The sequence below is a fragment of the Myotis davidii genome, unplaced genomic scaffold (assembly GCF_000327345.1).
Source record: "Myotis davidii unplaced genomic scaffold, ASM32734v1 scaffold2099, whole genome shotgun sequence".
Classification (NCBI taxonomy): Eukaryota; Metazoa; Chordata; class Mammalia; order Chiroptera; family Vespertilionidae; genus Myotis; species Myotis davidii.
This window is the reverse complement of record NW_006290666.1, coordinates 38,498-45,874: the sequence shown is the minus strand read 5'-3', so window position 1 is coordinate 45,874 and position 7,377 is coordinate 38,498. Positions and strand designations below refer to the sequence as shown.

Sequence of the window (7,377 nt, the reverse complement as noted above, 5' to 3'; positions counted from 1 at the left end):
GGATGGTGAGTGAGGGAGGAGGGTGGGGTGGGAACTGGGTGGAGGGGAGTTATGGGGGGAAAAAAGAAGAACAAGTGTAATAATCTGAACAATAAAGATTTAATTAATAAAAAATAAATAAATTTTTAAAAAAAGAAAAGAAAAAACTTGTAAATGGAAGATTATAAGAGAGGGTTTTGTGTGCCAGCAAAAGTTACTGGTGTGCCATGTGTGGCACGCGTGCCGGGGGTTGCCCACCCCTGTCCTAGGACCTCTTCTTTTCCATGCAGTTTTAGTAAAGTTTGTATGTACATGCAGTAGTTCCTTACCAGAGTGGTTTTAAAGATATCAATACCGCCATGGCTGGGTGGTTTAGTTGGTTGGAGTGTTGTCCTCTACACCAAAAATTTGTGGGCTCAATTCCTAGTCAGGGCACATGCCTAGGTTGCGGGTTTAATCCCCAGCCAGGGCGTACGTGTATAAGAGGCAATCAATTGATGTTTCTCTCTCACATTGACGTTTTTTTCTCTCGCTCCCCCCTTCCTCTCTAAAAATCAATAAAACATATCCTTGGGTGAGGATACAAAATAAAAGATAACAATACTAATGAGAATGTATATTCTCTATTATATTTTACTTTATTGGGTCACAAAAAAGTTGTTTTTTGATTTCTAAACACAAAGAAAGGCATGCTGATAATTTTTGGCCCATTTAATTCAGAGTCTTTGATTTTTACATTGTGGAATGAGAAGATTAATATACGACCTTTAACCTTTGGCCAGCTGGGAAGGAGGGAAACTCCATTTCTATCCACCTCTGTATAAGGAATTATGTAATGTTTCTCCCTTAGCGCTGGGACCCCCCACCTCTGTTCCTCTTTTCTTCTGCTGCTACCCAGCTCCAGGATCAGGTGATGCCCTGGGTTGTGAAGACCTGAAAAACCCTGATGACCTCCAGGTGCTCCGCATCTACCTAGTGGACACAAGCTGTATCAAGGGGTATATGCCATTACAAACAGATGTGGCAATATTTGAAGCAGTCCCCAGACCACTACCTGCCAACGTGCATTATGCCCTCTGCTGGTTTATTCACATCAAGTCTTACAAAAAGGACAAGGCCAGCCTGTCAGGAGTGAAGAAAGCTTTGGGTAAGTATGGCTCTGCCAATGTGGAAGACACCACAGGAAGTGGAGCTACAGATAGTAAAGGCGATGGCATTGATTCCTTAGGATGTGATGAAGAGGAGGAAAGCAAAGCAGACAAGAGGCAAAGAGAAGAAAGCTGTGCACAGTATGAGTCAAAGAAAGCCAATAACGTGCACTTGTTGCCAAGTCTCCCATGATATTAGATGTAAAACCTTGGGATGATGAGAGGGATATGGCAAAATTAGAGGAGCGTGTCAGCAGCATTCAAGCAGACGGCTTGGTCCGGGGATCTTCCATACTAGTCCCAATGGGGTATACAATTAAAATACTTCAAATACATTGTGTAAAGATGACACATTTGAAACAGTTATGCTGAAGGACTATGTGCATTCCATGGATGTGGCTGCTTTCAACAAGATATAAAATCTATCAAGGACCATTGCCCTTAAATAAAAGCTTTGGGAGATAAAAAAAAAAAAAGGTTGATTTTCATGTATTTCATTATTGACAGAGTCTAACAAATTTTAAGAACAGAAACATTTAATGACAATTTTATATCCAACTTTTTAGAAAAATAGGGCATGGCAGAAATGAGAAAAGGGAGGACTGGTCCAGTAAAGGGGTGTTACCAGGAAGGTTCCTGCTGTGAGCACCTGGGACTCACTCCCATTGGTGAGCTCCAGAGCCAGTGCAGAACTTTTCTGTGTTGTTCCACTCCAGGCACAGTAATATTCTCTCTCTCTCTCTCTCTCTCTCTCTCTCTCTCTCTCTCTCATCAGCTAGACATCAATCACAGAGTACTTCTGGTTTAATTATTTGTAGATTTAAAATCCCCAGGTGTAAGGATATAGGTGTTGCAGCAAGGTGCAGGGACAATGTATGCAGGAGGTAATGCATTATCTACTAAGGTCACCACACTGGTCTTTTGACCTTGTTTTCTAAGACAGAAAGAACAAGTATTTTTAACTAAAGTTATTACTACTAAGTAAAAAACCCTGCAGAAAAGTTTATCAATCTTTATTAAATTAGTAAACATTTGTAAGCTCTTCATATTCTATACTTAAACCCATAACTTAGTCATATATGATATACATATAAATATGTCAATGATATGTATTTTAACAGATTTGAATGTATTGTTGCTATTTTTACCTGACTAAAAGAGAGTGTGCAAGGAGTGGAAGGATAAGCTCTGCCTTTGTCTTAGCTCCTCTTGTGCTTTCCCTATTAGTGTTACCTACAGTTTAGGGTTTCTTTGAAGAGATCTTTTTTTTCAGTCACTTGTTTATTTTAGGAGGGTTTATTTACTTAAAAGTAGATAATATTCATATATGTGTATATAGTTAACTAGGCACCATAAAATGCACCTTGTTAAATAAAAACAAAATGAATGATAGAATGATGGTCAACTGTCTAGCCCTCCATATTGTGGGTATCCCATTTTTCCTTCAGGGTGCTTTGCTTGCTGTATATGACATGTGACAGTTTGACATTCAAACCTATTGAGGGTGCCAGTGTCACTCTAAATGAAATATTAGTAAAGTTTAATATTTGCATAATTATTGGGGTAAAGATAAAACAAAATAGAAGTTCTCATATTTCCCCAGTGGATTATCTTGTGCATCTTCTGTGGTATGTGCATTCCAATTTGGAGACCACTCGTCCACAGAATGGCATACACATCCTCCACACAGCCCTTGCCTGCTTCTTTAACCTAAGCTCCTGCCTTGTCACGCCTCATACTGGACATTTCAGTTATTGAGAGCTTTTTGAAGTTCCCTGAATTTATCATGTTGAGTTGTTGAGTCATGTGTCAGAGATTTATTGCTTCTTCCCAGAATGTTTTGTTTTTTTTTGATTGCCTGGTAACAGCTCCTCTATGAGACTTTTCCTGGCTCTTTCCCATTCCCAGGGAGCATTGAAAACATACATGCTCTCAACCTTAGCCCTCAGCTCTTTTGTTGAATGTATTTGCTAGTATTCTTGGCTCCTCCTGTAGATCATGGTATCCCTCAAAGATGTTGTCTAATTTATCTTCATATCACCAGCATATAGCCCCAAACAGGTGCATAATCATGCTTGTTGAATTAATGATGGAGATGGTAGTCCTACTGTACACAGTATTGGTCATCCAGCAAAGAAGGTTGTGTTTAGCCCTGGGTACCTTTTGAAGAAGGACTTGGAAAATTGATGTGTACTCAGAGGAAAATAATTCCAAACAATGTCATGAGAGCAATTCTAGCCTGGGCCCAATGTATAGAATAATAGGAAAGAGGGAGTTGGTTTTAACATAAGGAAGAATTATCTAACAATTAGAGCTGCTTGAATACAGGATGAATGGCTTTGGGGTATGGTGTGTCTCTTGCCACTGGAGGTATTAAAATAAAGCCTGAATAAATAACCTCCTTGAGTTGCTTGAGCTGGCTGAGTAAGGGCTTACAGCATCTGGAGTCATCAAGGTGAGTGGAAAAGAATTTAGAAAATCTTTGGATTATAAACAATCAGATTTGAAATCATTTGATAGGTCTAGTGATTGGTCTAAACTTTAATATATATTATTGTTTTAAAAAGTGGTGAGCCTAATGCCTGGCCACTGTGGCTCAGTGGTTGAGCATCGACTATGAACCAGGAGCTCACAGTTCAATTCCCAGTTGGGGCACACGCCAGGGTTACGGGCTGGATTTCCAGTAGGGGGCGTGGAGGAGGCAGCCGTTTGATGATTCTCTTTCAACATTGATATTCTTTCTCCTCTCTGAAATCAATAAAAACGTTTTTAAAAAAGTGTTGAGCCTATTTGAAGTATACAGTTTCTCTGTCATTCATAGTTCCTGGATCTAGGTGAGAAACAACAGTAATGCTACGTTGCCTTCTCACGAGTCCGGCTAGGAAAGTCTTTGAGCATGTACTGATGCTGTTATTTTTCTTTGTGAGTGTAACTACAGCCATCTAACTTGCTTCCTTTTTTCATCTCAGAAGTAGGCCACCTTCACCCTGCCCAACCATGGATTTAAATTTAGAGTCCTGAGAGTCTATAACGGAGTGATAGTGTCTTTTGAGATTTGGAACAGAAGCAGTTATCTTAATTTTCTATATATTTAGGGCTTTCTAAGACGGAATTTTAATGTATTGAAACAGTTAAACTTAATTCAGGAAATAAATAGTAAGACTATCATATATATAAATAACACTAATTATAACACTTTTTAAGGGCATGAATCTGATAACATGGGAACTGAGGCTCAGTGAGGTTAAAGAGATTTGGCTAAATGCTGTACAACTAATCACTCTCAGAGCTAGGTCACAGTCCGTCACATCTAATTCCACTTGCATGGTTTTCCGCATTTTACCACACTGCCTCAAAAGTCCTGAAGGAATTTTACAATCTCATAAAGGAGTAAGACACATATATATAAAACACTTAGAGAGTGACAAAAGTAAAATCAAGTGTAATACATGTGTTACAGCTAAGGAGTAGTTTGGAAGGTCAACAAGGTGAGAAGTCACAGGCTAGAGGATATGGAAATTTTTTTTTAAGAGCAAATTTAAAAATAGCTTGAAAGATAATTAGGCTTACAGAATTTTTCTTTGGGTCTCAAAGTGCATGGCAGCTTTGTCCACATTTACCAGTGCACTTCTTCTCTTTTGTTTCTTTTTAGTATTACTACGCTCTATCACACTGGCCAATAGGATGTAAGCATCTAATTGCAGCTAATGATTATACATTCCAGTGACTCCCACAAAAACAGGTTGCCCTGGTAACCAAACAAAAAGAGAGTAGAAAACAGAAGCAAAGTATTTACTTCATGTCTGATGGGCTGTCTGCACCATTTTCATTAGACCTGTTGCTGGCTTCTTTTTGGCTTGGGTACCAGTCACTTTTTATTTTTTAAGCTATTAAAAGATTCAAAATTTTATCAGGTCTTTTTATATAGAAATTTATCCTGAGTAGTGAAGTCACAGCTATTGATGTATTGATTCTTTAAATATAGAAATCTTATTTACAAATGTTGATTTATTGCATACATTTAACCCAGGAACTTGCAACCCTTGTCAATGGGATTCAAGAGAACAGAGGGTCATTTGATGATGGTAAAAACTCTTTTTTAAGAATGTTACAAGAAGGAAAGGTGATAGTATATTTGAAATAACTTTTTTAAAGGCCTTGCTATTTATTTTGCAACATCAATAAGAAAAGTATAGACTAACCAGTTGACATAGAGACTTCATTGCTAATTATTTTATGTACAGAGTCTTTAATTAATAGACTATATGATTGATACAATCTACTGTGTCCTAGCTAGTTTTTAAAAAATATTTTTTTTTATTGATTTCAGAGAGGAAGAGAGAGGGAGGGAGAGATAGAAACATCAATGATGAGAATCATTGATTGGCTGCCTCCTGCATGCCCCCTACTGGGGATTGAGCCCACAACCCCGGCATGTGCCCTGACCTGGAATCCAACCATGACCACCTCGTTCATAAGTTGACACTCAACCACTGAACGACACCCGCTGGGCCTAGCTAATTTTAATCCCTTGGTGAAGAAGATTTAAATGATGAAACAGAAAGCAATTTAGATTCATAAAATATGTCTAACAGTTTCTGAATTGGGGACTAGGCCCACCCTCTTCATCCCTACTATGTCTTGGTACCTCTTTGAAGTACTAAAACATGAGAACTTCAAGGGCAATCCAGGAAGATGGCATCTGCAGCTGATGGCAAACTCTGGAGGTATAGACAAATACACATGCCGCTAGGGATCTTGGCGTAATTGAGTTTTCTTAAAGAAAAAAAAAGACAATTAAAATCTGCATAATCTGTATATAATAAATTGCTTCATCTAACAATTACTTTTAAAAATCACACTTTGTGTATATCTTACAAAAATGTGATTCTACAATGGGAATGTCATTTGAAAACAAAGCTGGATGCTTGTTTGGAATAAGCAGGAGGGGAAAAAGGTTGTTCTATAAAGAGGTAGATCTTCTATGGAATGTCACTACTCTGTGACATAGATCCACCCATGTGTGTATCTGGAATTAGCTGTATTAAACTAAAATACATTCTTTGCATCTTTCTATGCTAATTCTCTTAATCTAGCAGCTGAGTGTGGGATTCTTGGAACAAGATTTTTCTTCAAGGCATTTGCCTTTTAGAAGTAGAGTCAACATTATGCCAAGTTAATTCTGCTCTAGGGTCACAAAGTAGAAAGGTAAAAAAATATAATACAATTTTTCTCCATATAAAAAACACTTGCTTGTAATAGCAATAACATTAGCAACCTATGAGATAGTTTAGTATGTAGTGCCTCAAATGTGACATATTTATTTATTTATTCTGGTTAATCCTCAACTTGAGGATATTTTTCCATTGATTTTTAGAGAGAGTAGAAGGGAGGGGGAGAGACAGAGAGAGAGAAAAACACCGATGTGGGACATCGATTGGTTGCCTCCTGCAAGTGCCCCAACCAGGGCCGGGGATTGAGCCTGCAACCAAGGTATGTGCCCTTGACCAGAATCGAAACCATGACCCTTCAGTCCATGGGGCCAATACTCTATCCACTGAACCAAAATAGCTAGGGCATGACATATGTTATTTTTGTACGTTGGGGTGAATATATAATTCCTTTGTCTTATGAATTGGTTTTTTTATGTGAAGGACTAGAGGCCTGGTGCAGTCCATGACCCTCGCTCCTTACCGCCCACCTATTCACTGCTCCTTAGCACTGCCCGGGAGGCAGGAGAGGCTCCTGCCACAGCCAGCTGCTGTGCTTGCCAGCTGTGAGCCCTGCTTCTGGCTGAGAGGTGCACCCCTGTGGGAGCGCACTGACCACCAGGGGGCAGCTCCTGCGTTGAGTGCCTGCCTCCTGGTAGTCAGTGTGCATCATAGCTACCAGTCATTCCACTGTTAGGTCGATTTGCATATTAGGGTTTTATTATATAGGATGCTAATGCAGCTGTAACCTGTATCACCAACATCTTGCTACCACTGTAGCCATAGAAGAAAAATTAGAGTCAATATGATGGCTAATTCCTTTTTGGAATGTTTCTATGTGGCAAACTCCCCATTCAGTCATTCTTTGGAAAGGAGGTGATAGGTTTGAGTGAATTTTTTTGAGTTAAGATCCAATAAAAACAGCTTGAGTTTCAGCCTACAGGAGGCAGATTTTGCTCTGAGAAGGGTTAATCGATAGCTTTCCATGCTGAAGTCTCTGTGTGTGGTATCCAGCACATGCATAGAATAGGTCAGGCTTT

At 39.1% G+C, this 7,377-nt stretch overlaps 1 pseudogene; it reads left to right on the top strand.

Moving 5' to 3' along the window:
• The first annotated feature begins 338 nt into the window (after positions 1–338).
• Positions 339–1,603, top strand: LOC102771726 (annotated as a pseudogene).
• Positions 1,604–7,377: the final 5,774 nt, after the last annotated feature.